General features: G+C 39.9%; 2 non-coding genes and 2 pseudogenes across 2 annotated transcripts; 1 reads left to right on the top strand and 3 right to left on the bottom strand.

The window, feature by feature from the left end:
- Positions 1–2,013: 2,013 nt before the first annotated feature.
- trnak-uuu (transfer RNA lysine (anticodon UUU)) lies at positions 2,014–2,086 on the bottom strand. Its single transcript has one exon. It is a non-coding gene; the product is annotated as a tRNA-Lys (tRNA).
- Positions 2,087–5,069: 2,983 nt separating this feature from the next.
- LOC146522862 (tripartite motif-containing protein 16-like) lies at positions 5,070–6,908 on the bottom strand (annotated as a pseudogene).
- A 2,940-nt stretch (positions 6,909–9,848) lies between these two features.
- LOC146522860 (uncharacterized) lies at positions 9,849–12,102 on the top strand (annotated as a pseudogene).
- trnak-uuu (transfer RNA lysine (anticodon UUU)) lies at positions 10,089–10,161 on the bottom strand. Its single transcript has one exon. It is a non-coding gene; the product is annotated as a tRNA-Lys (tRNA).
- Positions 12,103–14,423: the final 2,321 nt, after the last annotated feature.

Genomic DNA, 14,423 nt, shown 5'->3' with positions numbered 1-14,423 from the left:
CTGCGGGCCACATCCGGCCCAACGTATATTTATATCCGGCCTGCGAGATCATTTCTATATAGATTCAGAGTCGACTGCAGAGGTGCCCATTGTGTCCCAGTCAATCAGTGCTCAGCAGTTATTAGGTAAGATGACGTCTTTCTGTAGTTCATTATTCTAACAAGCAAAAAGTATTAAAGTGATGTTTACATTGTGTATTTCAGACAGTGAGATGCAGAAACTGCAGGCCACAGGAGAAATGTAGTTTTCTGTAGTTGTTCAGTATCTAGAGGATACGTGTCAAACTCGAGGCCCGTGGGCCACATCCAGCCCAGCATACATTTATATGCCTGCAAGATCCTTTTTATATAGATTCATTATTATTGTTATTCACGGCCCGGCAAAATGAAGCGCTAATAAGACAAAATCTACAGATTCAATAATTCAGAGTGTCAATCAGGTCAAGTTTCTGTTCTGTGTCAGGGTCTGGGTCTGTGACCCATCTTTTTGATTTGTTTTTATAGTTTTTTCTTCTCTCCCATGATAATGAACATATGTTAAGTTCTGGTGTTGATCATCATTTAGGTTTTAGCTGAGTTTCATTATGGTTTAGATTTTCTTCTATGGCCTTGTGTCTGTTCTTGTTCACAGTATTATACGGTCTGTCTTTTACTTTCAGTATGCTTGTGTTTAAGTCTCCCTTGTTGGTTCGTCATGTCCGTGTTTCCTATGTTGACAAGCTTGCTGTGTGTGTGCGTGTTTTAGTTTCACTTCCCCTGCGGTGTCAGTTGTTTCCTCATGTGTTTCCACTTTCCCTAATCTCCTTTGTGTGTTTGTCTGTGTGCCTTCTTTGTCGGATCGTCTGTGTTACCTCCTTCCATGTAGTCACAGTTCTCATACAGAAAGTAGAAGAGCTACAGAAGAATCTGACATTTCAGCAGATGTTTTTTCACCAGAGCAAAATCACAAAGTGAAGCTGTTGTGGAAGCAGAGGAGATGGTCAAATCAGCCCGGCCATTCACTGAGGGAGAGTTTCTGAAGAGCTGCATGATGAAGGTGCGCGACGTCTTGTGTCCAGACAAAATGCAGATATTGGCAAATGTGAGCTTGAGTAGAAATACGGTTGCTGATCGGGTTTGTGAGATGACCACTGATTTAAGAACAGAGATGAGTGAAAGAAGCAAATACTTTATAGCATACTCTCTTGCTGTGGATAAAAGTACAGACATGATGGCTTTACACAGCTGGCCATCTTCATCCATGAAGTGAACTCCAATATGCCCGTTTCAGAGGAAATATTGGACGTTAAATCGATGCACGGTACAACGATAGGAAAAGACATGTTTGAAAACTTATTACGGTTATTAGAAGTTATTCTTTATTCTAAGTGTATTTATTCTGAAACAATATTCCTGTCTGTTTTTATTCCTATTTATGTTCAAAAAACATTGTTTTAGTGTCTTCAATAAATGCTTACCCTGTTTGGCCCTCAACCTAAAGTGTGCTTTGAGTTTTGGCCCCCTGTACAATACAGTTTGACACCTCTGATCTAGAGCAGCTCCATCCTTCACAGCCTTTGTGATACTGACTCTCCCTGGTGACCAGAAACAAGAGTCCTTCACCAGTCCTGTAAAACAATTGCAAATAATTTTGGATACACCTCCACCAGAAAATCAACAACTGCAAATCATAGCATGCTGGGGGGAAAGCCAAAAAGAAGTCAACTAGTACTGCATTGCCAGTGGCACATATTTAGACTTCATTGGCAAAAGCACCATTTTCCATTTTAATTCATCAACTAATACAACATGCATGTGTTTAGACAGATTTGAAAGAAACAACAAGGCATGTTTAGTCCAGCAGGAAGCTGAAAGGGCATTACAGTTTTCAAAGACCTGACACGGTGCTTTGACAACTTGGCAATCATGTCAAATATTTGTCACTATAAGAATTTCCCCCCTACATTACACAAGATAAGATAAAACTTTATTAATCTCTCAGGTGGGTTCCTCTGCGAAATTCAGTAAAGATTGACGCCCAAACAGGGACTTGAACCCTGGACCCTTAGATCAAAAGTCTGATGCTCTTGCGACTGAGCTATCTGGGCTCAATATATAAACACTAATAGCGTATTAATGTAATAGTCTGACTCTGCAATGTATAAGCAGCCATAGTCAGCCAAGTCATAATCAAAGCAACAAACAACTCATGTTTTGATGAAACTGCAAACCCTCCTGGTCAATAATCACATAAGCTGTACATGCAGGAAGCAAAGACTGATAAAGGAGCACAACATTCAGACAAATCCAAGACATAATGAAATGAACCACAATAACTGTGTATGCATAAATCAGGTGTCAGTGAACACTTAACGATCACAGATCTTTAGAACCACAGCCAGATAACAATTTTTCCCCAAATAAATGTGTAGATTTTAGCTAAATATATATTATAGAATCAACACCATGGGCATTTCAGATTTCACACAGGTGGTTGGTTGTTACACTCTGGAAATGTGAGTGTTATGGACCCTCTGTGTGTGTATGGGGTTAAAATGATGCCACCTTAAAATGAAACTGAAAATAATTAATATGAAAATGTTGTATCGAAAGGGGAAAAAATGAAACTGAAAAAAAGGTGAATTGAAACCGTAGAATATTTTTTTTTTCTATTATTAACTAAGTTTTGAAACCTACATCTTTGTGGTTTTTTTGCTTACATCTTTTTTTCCAATTTCAGTTTGCTGGCAATGTTGCTGTACGAATGAGTATTACGGCCACATTAAGAAAAACTATTTTAGATAACATTGAAAATAAAGTTTCAATTTTGAGATTAAAATCGTAATTCAATTGAGAAAAAAGTCCAAATGTGGAGATTACAGTTGTTTCAAGACAAACTGCAACAGTTGCTATAGCCTCTGAGTTAATGTAATTGTGCTTCAGAATCCGTTTAGTCTCAATGCAGGAAATGATTTCTCTTTTAGCACATAAACACAGTGTGCTGATCAAAAATCGGGCGTTGAAAAACTGAACTGAACCATCAGTTGATGGAAATGTTTATTATTAAACTCCTCGCCTTCATCTGTTGGAAGTTTAACAGGTACACGTCCTTCACTCATCCTCAAAAGCAGATGCAACAGATGCTCCTGCCTTGGTTTGAAGACACCTGCATGCATACTTAGAAAATCCATCTGTACATGTCAGTAAGTGTCTCACATTATCATTATCTGCACAATATTCACCCATATCAGCCAAATCAGCCTCAAACTGTTTGTCGATTCCACTAATCAAAACTCTATTTCTGGGAAAAAGTCTTCTTGCTGGTTAATAGCAAAGAAATAAACTGTTGGTAGATCCACTTTTTACAGCAAATCATCCATCAATAAAAATCTAACTCAGTTCCAAAACAACAAATTCAACATTCATGTAAAAAATCCAACCCTGCAGGGATCAAACATCTGATCAAACACCAGGGTTGGACACAGACTTTCTAATCTGACATCACAAAGTTATTCTGAAACTGTAAATGTAATTAAAAACTCCCCAAAACTACGATGAGAAAACCCTTAAAAGGTTCAATGATAGAAGGAAAATCCTTTACATGTAAAATCAACAGAGCTTCCTGATAAATAGACTAATAAATGAAGAATAACTGAACAGTTTCTGAGTCATGAGTAAAATTTCAGTGAATATGAATCTCCAGGAGGTAAAAAGGGTTGGAGCTCAGCATCAGTCAGAAGAGGAAGATGAAGTGATGAAGAAGAGAGTGTTCAGTGGAAAAAGGTCAGTGAGTTCATGTAAATGCTGCTTCTGCTGTAAGACAGACATAAAAATGCATAAATGCTCCATGATTTTCATTTCTATCCATCATCTTGAACACTGACTATAAATGTGTTCACTTCATTATTGTGTGATTTGGTTTCTTCACGTGTCTCCTTCAGTGTAAATAAAGGACTGTTAGAGTGTGTGCTGTGTGTTTTTCTGAAGCATAACAATCCTTTCCAACAAGTATTTCCAGCTGTTTGTCTCCACTCTGCACTTTAGTCTTTCTTCCTGTCATGTCTGTGTTTGTCCACCAGGTGTCTCCCTCAGCTCATTTTCTCCAAATCAGAAGCATCAGATTTGTGGAGACGCTCTGCCTGCCAGACACAGCTCAGGGCAAAGAAACATGTCTATCCTCCACAATATAAAGGCCTGTATCATTTAGTTCAACAGTCCCCAACCTTTTGTGTGTCACCGACCGGCTATTAAGGTGTTGTGGATAAATACAACAAAATAAAACCAGTATCGGTACAAAAAAATGTTTTCTTCTCTTGCTGCCTGGTACGAGTCTGGGGCCCGGGGGTTGGGGAACACTGATTTGGTTTTTTATATTTAAATGTATAAATAACTGAGTGTGATCAAGCTTTTCGTCTCAGAAAGACATTAAATGTCATCACTGTAGATACAATAATAATAATAATAATGATAATATGAAATCAAAAAGCTCAAGGATTTAATTTTTTGTTACATTTTAAAAGTTCAAACCTCAAAGACATTAAGTTTACAGTCATATATGATCAAGAAAATCAACAATCTTCACATTTCAGAAACTGGAACCAGCTTTAAATGTGACTAAAATAATGATAAAACAATCAATTCTCTAATCATTGACTAACTGATGAATCACTGCAGCTCCAATATATTGTTGCATTTGACAACCCACTACAGCAACTACAGAATAAAACCACTAACCAGACTGATGACAGATTTCAAACATGCTGAATATGAAGAGTAGTATCATTTAAACTCACATGATTATCAGCCATAAGAACAAATTCAGATTTATATTGATGTAAGGTATATAAATGTAAGTACAGTTTGAATCAGTACAATATTATTTTCACACATCAATGGACCACTGAACTTCTCAGCTTCTAAAATGTAAAGCCTCATTTAGAAACTACACAAGTACATATAATGGTCAGAGATCAACATGAACCTGTCTTCTCTGTTTGACTTTAATCAACTCTGCAGTGTCTCCATGATATAAAAGCCGAACTCCAGCATAGAGCGGCTGAGTGAATGTGGTCTGGACTCTGTGGAGGAGAGTCATGGTTTCAGAGACGCTGTAGAAAGACAGAATACCTGCTCTGTGATCCAGGTACACTCCTACTCTGGAGGACTGAGGACCTGAGAGGACAGTTTGGACTTTGTTGTGCCAAAATTGAAAATTGTTTGTGTTACAGTTTAAAGCCCAAGATTTCTCTTTATATCCAAATCCACATTCATCACCCCCCCCTGCTCTCCCGATATCCTTGTATGCGACTGCTACTAAAACTATTCCCCCTCTCCACTCCACCTCCCAGTAACAACGTCCAGTCAGACTCTCTCTACTCAGGACCTGACACATTACAGTGAATCTGTCTGGATGATCAGAATAAGACTGTTGTTGTTCAATTCTTGTTACTTTTCTGTTCCCCTCAGATAATAACAGATGTGTGTTTGCTGTGTTTGGATCCAGTGTGATTTCATGTGAATATTTTAAGAATCCAGCTCTGGTTTTTGGCTCTGGTGGTGACAGTAAAACATCCTCTTCAGTGACTGTCAGTGAGATGTTTGTCCATTCCTCTCTCAGAATGTCCTGTAGTTTATCTCTGGTCTCTGACACAGCTGCTGTCACATCCTCAAAGTAGCTCAGAGGACGAATATTGATGCTGGATGAGTGTGTAGACTCACTGAGTGCTGACAGTGAGGGGTAGTTGTGTAGAAAGTGGTTGTGATCCTCTGTGTGTGAGAGCTGCTCCAGCTCGCCGTCTTTCCTCTTCAGCTCAGCGATCTCCTGCTCCAGCTTCTCCTGAAGCTCTTTGACTCGACTCACTTCAGTTTCCTGCTGGGATCTGACCTGCTGCTTCACATCAGAGCTTCTTTTCTGGAGGAGACGGATCAGCTCAGTGAACATCTTCTCACTGTCCTCCACTGCTTTATCAGCAGAGCCATTGATGGCCTCCACCTCCTGTTGAAGCAGCTTCACATCTTTCTCTCGCTCCTGGATTCTCTGCTGGATGTTTAGTCGTCTCACCTCGAGCTCCTTCTGCTTCTCAGTCCTTTCTGCTGCAGCTGGGACTGTTTCATGGCCTTTATGTTCATCCATTGTGCAGAGATAACAGATACTCTGCTGATCAGTACGACAGAAAATCTTCATCACCTCATCATGACGAGAGCAGATGTTCTCCTGGAGCTTCTTGGAGGGGGCCACCAGCTTGTGTTTCTCAAAGGCAGGAGACTCAAAATGAAGCTGAATGTGTTTCTCACAGTAGGAGATCAGACAGACCAAACAGGACTTGATGGCTTTCAGTTTCCTCCCAGTGCAGACATCACAGGCCACATCTTCAGGTCCAGCATAGCAGTGATCAGCTGGAGCAGCTTGGAGTCCAGTCTTCTTCAGCTGCTCCACTAAAGCTGCAAACATGACGTTTTTCTCCAGGACAGGCCTCGGTATGAAAGTCTTCCTGCACTGAGGGCAGCTGTGGATTCCCTTCCTGTCCTCTTCATCCCAGAAACTTTTAATACAGTTCATGCAGTAGCTGTGTCCACAGGTTGTAGTCACCGGATCCTTCAGTAGATCCAAACAGATGGAACAAGAGAAGGTTTCTCGGTCCAGCTGAACTCCTTTCTGCGCCATTTCTCCTCTCAGTGTCAGTGACTGTGTGAGTTTCTCTTCCTTGTAACTGAAACTAGTCTGAGCTCTGATCTCAACAACATGTTTCTGCAGTGAATGGAGCCTGTCAGCTCTTACACGTCACCACATGTTGGTTACACCCATCTTCAAAGTGCAGATCTGAAGGGGAGGGAACGAGGAAACACGTGGACAGAGAGGAGGTGCTGTGTTTAAGAGCAGGAAGAAGAGGGAGGGTTATCAGGCTGTGCTTCACTCCAGGAAGAGGAGCAGTTTGAGACCCATAATGTGTGTTTAACCATTTTATTTACTGTTCACCTCAACGTTTAAACTTGTTAACCCTTTCTTCTATATAAATAAATGAAAAGTCCAACATTAGTGAACTCTGGACATAAATGTCTCATGGTTATAGTCACATGACCAGATTCTAAACTTGTAACAGTCAGAACAGCAGAGCCTGCTTTATTAATTAAAGCATATATAAAGCAGTGTTCCTGCAAAAAATAAATATCTCAAAAAAAAATCTTGCATCTTGTTTTGTTTTTGCATTTATAATCACTGCCGCAACAGAAATAACCATGCTTTTTATATAAGAATACAAGTTTTTTCCTCTTTTTCCACCTGTTGCGAGCAGCACTTTGTCCCCTTTACCGCCACATGTTCCTTCTTCATACAAACACAAACCATTCTTATCTCTGCACTTCTCTTTCACCAACACTTATACACTAACAAACACACACTTTCTCTCTCTTGTCTTTCTTTCCAAAGCTCTTCTGGAAGTCTTGCTGATTTCAGGTAATTATTATCTTCACTTTACTGTCTCTCACTGTCAAAAACACTCTAATTGTTTGTGAGCATGGAAGTGCCTTTGCCAGCCCCACATCTATTGTTTGGTCTTTTTGTTTATCTTCCTAATGTAGTAGAGTTGAAATGGCTGCTCAGTGAGACAAAGGGAGAGCAGAAGATGACATTTTTCTTGCAGACATGCTTGTGGCTCAAGAAAAAGTGAATATCTGTTTTATATAATTTAGACATATAATACTTATGAAACTAAACATTGTGAATTCCAGAGTGAAATTTGTGTAATAGTCTGAAGAGTATTTCATGGTTCTCATGCAGTGGTCACTTTTATCATGAAAGGCAAAGGAAACTAAGTGCAGAGCAGCACCTGCTAAAGGCAGTAGACTCCATGTTGGTTGGGTGGAGAGAGATCCTGAAGGACGTCCGCTGTTAAAAAGAAGCAGAAGAGGAGAGACACGAAAACGGTTTTCATCTAAAGCTAGTCCATCTTCCAGAGGTCGTCTAACCTCCAAGATTATTCATGCTAAACCAAATCAACAGTCAAGTATCTTTTGTCATTAAGTGTATTTTAAACTAAATTCAGCTTCCTATTAGCTGAGCAGCATATAGTACTGTATTTATTTACTCACTGTGGAAACATGGACCCTCACACTGGGTTGGGCTTATAGTGCATATCCCTCCTGTATTCTGGTCTGTGTTGAAGATAATAGTCTCTGTTTTTAAAACATTTTCTATTGACATGTTTTAAATGATGCTGTTAGGACTAGTGGATGAATCTGTTACATAAGTGATTGACTTCATGTGTTTGAAATATACTTTTACTGTCAGACTAGAGCACTGAAAACACATCATGAGATGTTCACTTGAATCTCAGTAACTTTAGTGCTCAGACAATCAAAAGATATCAAGTAGAAACTGAGTGTGAAGCAGCAAAGTTCCCGTCATTATTTTTAAAGTGACTGAACTTTAAGCTCAAAATCTTCTCTGTCATTAAACCTGCTTTACAAAAACCCCACTTAACAAAGTCTCGTCTTATTCTCACTGCTTTGATCGAGACTTGTTAGACATGGTGATTTCTGTTTATTATGTAATAACTTTTATACAATAAGACAATGTAAAAAACATCTGCTGTAGAAATGTAAAATTGCCTTAAATCATGAGGAGGCCATTCTGTATTATTTCTGTAATCAATATAGATTTTTCTCTTTCCTCCCTTGTGTCTGTTCTTGTTCACAGTATTATACGTTCTGTATTTTACTTTCAGTATGCTTGTGTTTAAGTCACTCTTGTAGAATCATCTCGTCCGTGTTTCCTATGTTGACAAGCTTGCCGTGTGTGTGCGTGTTTTAGTTTCACTTCCCCTGCGATGTCATTATGCTAATTTGTGTCAGCTGTTTCCTCATGTGTTTCCACTTTCCCTAATCTCCTTTGTGTGCATTTAGTCTGTGTGCCCTCTTTCAGTCTTTACCCGATCGTCTGTGTTACCTCCTTCCATGTATTCACAGTTCTCATACAGAAAGTAGAAGAGTTACAGAAGAATCTGACATTTCAGCAGATGTTTTTTCACCAGAGCAAAATCACAAAGTGAAGCTGTTGTGGAAGCAGAGGAGATAGTCAAATCAGCCGGGCCATTTACTGAGGGAGAGTTTCTGAAGAGCTGCGTGATGAAGGTGCGCGACGTCTTGTGTCCAGACAAAATGCAGATATTGGCAAATGTGAGCTTGAGTAGAAATACGGTTGCTGATCGGGTTTGTGAGATGACCACTGATTTAAGAACAGAGATGAGTGAAAGAAGCAAATACTTTATAGCATACTCTCTTGCTGTGGATAAAAGTACAGACATGATGGACATTACACAGCTGGCCATCTTCATCCGTGAAGTGAACTCCAATATGCCCGTTTCAGAGGAAATATTGGACGTTAAATCGATGCACGGTACAACGATAGGAAAAGACATGTTTGAAAACTTATGACAGTTATTAGAAGTTATTCTTTATTCTAAGTATTTATTCTGAAACAATATTCCTGTCTGTTTTTATTCATATTTATGTTCAAAAAACATTGTTTTAGTGTCTTCAATAAATGCTTACCCTGTTTGGCCCTCAACCTAAAGTGTGCTTTGAGTTTTGGCCCCCTGTACAATTAAGTTTGACACCTCTGATCTAGAGCAGCTCCATCCTTCACAGCCTTTGTGATACTGACTCTCCCTGGTGACCAGAAACAAGAGTCCTTCACCAGTCCTGTAAAACAATTGCAAATAATTTTGGATACACCTCCACCAGAAAATTAACAACTGCAAATCATAACATTGTGGGGGGAAAGTAAACAGAAGTCAACTAGTACTGCATTGCCAGTGGCACATATTCAGACTTCAGTGGCAAAAGCACCATTTTCCATTTTAATTCATCAACTAATAGAACATGCATGTGTTTAGACAGATTTGAAAGAAACAACAAGGCATGTTTAGTCCAGCAGGAAGCTGAAAGGGCATTACAGTTTTCAAAGACCTGACACGGTGCTTTGACAACTTGGCAATCATGTCAAATATTTGTCACTATAAGAATTTCTCCCCTACATTACACAAGATAAGATAAGATAAAACTTTATTAATCTCTCGGGTGGGTTCCTCTGCGAAATTCTGTAAAGATTGATGCCCAAACAGGGACTTGAACCCTGGACCCTTAGATTAAAAGTCTGATGCTCTAGCGACTGAGCTATCTGGGCCCAATATACAAACACTAATAGCGTATTAATGTAATAGTCTGACTCTGCAATGTATAAGCAGCCATAGTCAGCCAAGTCATAATCAAAGCAACAAACAACTCATGTTTTGATGAAATTGCAAACCCTACTGGTCAATAATCACATAAGCTGTACATGCAGGAAGCAAAGACTGATAAAGGAGCACAACATTCAGACAAATCCAAGACATAATGAAATGAACCACAATAACTGTGTATGCATAAATCAGGTGTCAGTGAACACTTAACGATCACAGATCTTTAGAACCACAGCCAGATAACAATTTTTTCCCCAAATAAATGTGTAGATTTTAGCTAAATATATATTATAGAATCAACACCATGGGCATTTCAGATTTCACACAGGTGGTTGGTTGTTACACTCTGGAAATGTGAGTGTTATGGACCCTCTGTGTGTGTGGGGGGTTAAAATGATGCCACCTTAAAATGATACTGAAAATCGCTGTCACTTGGTGTTCGCTCGCTCTGCGGTAGAGTATCACTTCCTGTTCCTGCTCAAACACAGTGGTGTTTCTGAATAGCTTATTTGCTTAGCAATTTAATTAACAACTTTTAAATACATTCCTTTTTCATAGTATAATCTTCACGTGCTTCATCCGAAGCACACTTTCTGTGTACTCACTACCTAATTTATAGCCAAAGTATTCACTCACTGTCTATGTACTGTTTCGCTAGCTTAGCTTAGCTCGTAGCTGACTCGTTAGCACCATGGCTACTTCACCTGTCCCTCCTGCACTTTCTTGCTCATTGTGTCAGATGTTTAGTTACTCCTCGGCCTCCTTTAGCAGTAATGATATCTGTAACAAATGTAGCATATTTACAGCTCTGGAGGCCAGGATTACTGAATTGGAGACTCGGCTTCGCACCTTTCATTCACCCGTTGCTAGCCAGGCCCCTGTAGCTGGTGCAGCCGAAGATAGCGTAGGCCCCGCTAGCTGTTCCCCGGCAGACCCCAAGCAGCTGGGGAAAGAGGGCGACTGGGTGACGGTGAGGAGGAAGCATAGTCCTAAACAGAAGCCCCAGGTACACCACCAACCCTTTCATGTGTCTAACCGTTTTTCCCCACTCGGCGACACACCCGCCGGGGGTCAAACTCTGGTAATTGGTGATTCTGTTCTCAGACATGTGAAGGTAGAGACACCAGCAGCCATAGTCAATTGTCTTCCAGGGGCCAGAGCAGGCGACATTGAAGGAAATTTAAAACTGCTGGCTAAGGGTAAACGTAAATTCAGTAAAATCATAATTCACGTCGGCAGTAATGACACCCGGTTACGCCAATCGGAGGTCACTAAAATCAATATTGAATTGGTGTGTAACTTTGCCAAAACAATGACTCTGTAGTTTTCTCTGGTCCCCTCCCCAATCAGACCAGGAGTGACATGTTTAACTGGGCTTCATAGATAATTGGCAAACCTTCTGGAGGAAACCTGGTCTTGTTAGGAGAGACGGCATCCATCCCACTTTGGATGGAGCAGCTCTCATTTCTAGAAATATGGACAAATTTATTAAACCCCCCAAAATATGACTATCCAGAGTTGGGACCAGGAAGCAGAGTTGCAGTCTTACACGCCTCTCTGCAGCTTCTCTCCTCCTGCTACCCCCCCAAAAACCCATCTCCATAGAGACTGTGTCAGCTTCCAAAAAGACAAAAAACAAACTAAAAACCAGCAACAAACAACTTAAACATAAACAATTACAAAGAAGGAACAATACAGTATCCACATCTGAACCAAAGAGTAAAACAGTGAAATGTGGATTATTAAGTATTAGGTCTCTCTCCTCCAAGTCTCTGTTAGTACATGACTTAATAATTGATCAACAAATTGATTTACTCTGCCTCACAGAAACCTGGTTGCAGCAGGATGATTATGTTAGTTTAAATGAATCAACACCCCCGAGGCATTCTAACTACCAGATATCTCGAGGCACAGGCCGAGGGGAAGATGTGGCAGCAATTTTTCACACCAGTCTATTAATTAATGAAAGACCAAGACAGACTTTTAATTCATTTGAAAGCCTGATGCTTAACATTGTCCACCCCAGCTGTGAAACTCAGAAACCAGTCTTACTTGTTATCATCTATCGTCCACTTGGGCCTTACACAGAGTTTCTGTCTGATTTCTCAGACTTTATATCTGATTTAGTTCTGAGCTCAGATAAAATAATTATTGTGGGTGATTTTAACATCCATGTAGATGCTAAAAATGACAGCCTCAACATGGCATTTAATCTGTTATTAGACTCCATTGGTTTCTCTCAAAATGTAAAAGAACCCACCCACCACTTTAATCCCACTCTAGATCTTGTTTTAACATATGGCATAGAAACTGAACATTTAACAGTGTTTCCTGAAAACCCTCTCCTGTCTGATCATTTCCTGATAACATTTACATTTACAATAATTGATTACACAGCAGTGGAGAGTAGACTTTATCAAAGTAGATGTCTTTCTGAAAGCGCTGTAACTAAGTTTAAGAATATAATCCACCCACTGTTATCCTCGTCAATGCCCTGTACCAACACAGAGCAGAGCAGCTATCTGAACGCTACCCCAACAGAGGTCGATTATCTTGTTAATAATTTCACCTCTTCACTACGTACGACTCTGGATACTGTAGCTCCAGTGAAAACTAAGGTCTCTAATCAGAAGTACCTGACTCCGTGGTATAATTCTCCAACACGTACCCTAAAGCAGATGACTCGTAATCTGGAGAGGAAATGGCGTATCACAAATTTAGAGGATCATCATTTAGCCTGGAGAAATAGTTTTTTGCTTTATAAGAAAGCCCTCCGCAAAGCCAGAACATCTTACTATTCGTCACTGATTGAAGAAAATAAGAACAACCCCAGGTTTCTCTTCAGCACTGTAGCCAGGCTGACAAAAAGTCAGAGCTCCTTTGAGCCAACCATCCCTTTAACGTTAACTAGTAATGACTTCATGAACTTCTTCACAAATAAAATTTTTATCATTAGAGAAAAAATTACCAATAATCATCCCACAGATGTAATATTATCTACAGCTACTCTTAGTACCATTGATGTTAAGTTAGACTCTTTTTCTCCAATTGATCTTTCTGAGTTAACTTCAATAATTACTTCCTCCAAACCATCAACGTGTCTTTTAGACCCCATTCCTACAAAACTGCTCAAAGAAGTCCTGCCATTAATTAAATCTTCGATCTTAAATATGATCAACCTATCTCTAATAATCAGCTATGTACCACAGGCCTTCAAGCTGGCTGTAGTTAAACCTTTACTCAAAAAGCCATCTCTAGACCCAGCAGTCTTAGCTAATTATAGGCCAATCTCCAACCTTCCTTTCATATCAAAAATCCTTGAAAGAGTAGTTGTCAAACAGCTAACAGATCATCTGCAGAGGAATGGTTTATTTGGAGAGTTTCAGTCAGGTTTCAGAGCTCATCACAGCACAGAAACAGCTTTAGTTTAGGTTACAAATGATCTTCTTATGGCCTCTGACAGTGGACTCATCTCTGTGCTTGTCCTGCTAGACCTTAGTGCAGCATTTGATACTGTTGACCATAATATCCTATTAGAGCGATTAGAACATGCTGTAGGTATTACAGGTACTGCACTGCAGTGGTTTGTATCATATCTATCTAATAGACTCCAATTTGTGCATGTAAATGGAGAGTCCTCTTCACACACTGAGGTTAATTATGGAGTTCCACAGGGTTCAGTGCTAGGACCAATTCTGTTTACATTATACATGCTTCCCCTAGGCAGCATCATTAGAAGACATAGCATACATTTTCACTGCTATGCAGATGACACCCAGCTCTATCTGTCCATGAAGCCAGATAACACACACCAATTAGTTAAACTGCAGGAATGTCTTAAAGACATAAAGACCTGGATGGCCGCTAACTTTCTGCTTCTTAATTCAGATAAAACTGAGGTCATTGTACTCGGTGCTGAAAAGATTAGAAATATGGTATCTAACCAGATTCTTACTCTGGATGGCATTACCTTGGCCTCCAGTAACACTGTGAGGAACCTTGGAGTCATTTTTGACCAGGATATGTCCTTCAACGGAGGACATATCCTGGTCTGAGTCTTGTCCACCTCCACAGGACAAGACTCAGCTGTCCATGTGCATCTTAAGGATAAAGGACACTCTTTCGAGGATGCCAATGTTCACATTTTGGACAGAGAGGACAGATGGTTTGAAAGAGGAGTGAAAGAAGCCATCTATGTCCACTGTGA

The sequence above is a fragment of the Neolamprologus multifasciatus genome, chromosome 3 (assembly GCF_963576455.1).
Source record: "Neolamprologus multifasciatus chromosome 3, fNeoMul1.2, whole genome shotgun sequence".
Taxonomy (NCBI): Eukaryota; Metazoa; Chordata; class Actinopteri; order Cichliformes; family Cichlidae; genus Neolamprologus; species Neolamprologus multifasciatus.
The sequence above is the reverse complement of the archived record's forward strand: the minus strand, read 5'-3'. Positions and strand labels throughout refer to the sequence as shown.